Here is a 1,474-nt window from a genome sequence, read left to right on the forward strand (position 1 = left end):
TTTTTTTTTTTTTTGAATCAAAACACATTAAAGCCTAATTTGTTTATTTCAAATTACTTTTGTTATTTCTAAGAACATAGTAGTTGACCATTTTATTTATTTTTGAAGTATATTTGCTATTTTGGAACATTATAATGCATTTTATAAATTTATTTTTATATTTTATTTGCTATTAAAAAATAAAAAATACGAAAAATACAAAACCGCCTAGGCGTCCGATTAATCCTCTAGGCGCTAGGCGCCGGCTGTCCGCCCGACTAGCACCTAGCGTTTTTTAGAACATTGGTACCGTCTAAATTACGTATTTTGGCCGGACCTTCAACTAAAAATAGTTTCAAACTGATGAGACCCAACAAGTCATATAAAAATTTTACGGAAAATAACTACCGAAGATAGGGCTACCCATAGGGATAAAGAATGGAAAATTACATTGACCGCAACTATTGGCACCGAGACTTTACCGGAATACCATGATTTTTCAACCGTAGATGTATTTCACCATTCTGGTCATATCTTATTTCATGATTTTTTTGCATTTGAATGTTCTACGTATAGTTTGTTTTTGAAACGGAACATTTACTTAAACACTTGATAAACAAGTTATACAACATTAGTAGGCATGTTGTGATTGTGATGATCAAACTTAAGAAACGAAAATCCCACCATCAGATCTGACCATCATGATAAAATACATGTATGGGAAAAAATTCAATTTGATCCGACAAGGTTAAGGGCTCGATCCGGACGGTCAATCCCGTAAGTCAAACCCCTAAACGCACGGAAAAGGTCATTGGACCGTCTAAATTACGTATTTTGGCCGGACTTTCAACTGAAAATAGTTTCAAATCGATGACACACAACAAGTCGTATATTAGGGTATTCGTCGGGTAAGGTTTAGGGTTTAGGGTTTAGCCGACGAAATATTAGGGTATTCATTAGCTCACTACGTCATTTTTGGCTTCAGACGACTGGGTTCAGACGACAGAAGACGTTAATTCTGTAGTCTCGAATATTGTAACGACAGACATTTAAAAGAGTGTCGTCTGAAAATAGTAACTTAATACTAGTTAAAATTAATGTGTTTTTGAGACGACATACGTTTGTCGTCTTAAAAACAAAGAAAAATAACCCTAATGTTACCCATTTAAGACGACAGAAAACTGTCGTGTGTTAAAGAAGCTTAAATTGTCTCAGACCGTAATTTTTTTGGCATAATTGAAGGAGGTTTTTTTGACACTTAAAACCAACTCTCTTTCTCTCAACTCCCCCGATACTTCTCCCAACTCATTTCTCTCAACAGCTCTCACTCGTTCCTCAGCTCTCAGCTCTCACTCATTCCTCAGCTCTCTTTCTATAATTACTTTCTCCGCCTGATTCTCACTTCCTCTGTCATTCCCCAACCTCGTTCCGCATCCTTCGAGATGAACAATCAATTTGTCGCCATCCATCCACCACCATAGATCTGCTTAATTAG

The sequence above is a fragment of the Fragaria vesca genome, linkage group LG6, assembly GCF_000184155.1.
Source record: "Fragaria vesca subsp. vesca linkage group LG6, FraVesHawaii_1.0, whole genome shotgun sequence".
NCBI classification, from domain to species: Eukaryota; Viridiplantae; Streptophyta; class Magnoliopsida; order Rosales; family Rosaceae; genus Fragaria; species Fragaria vesca.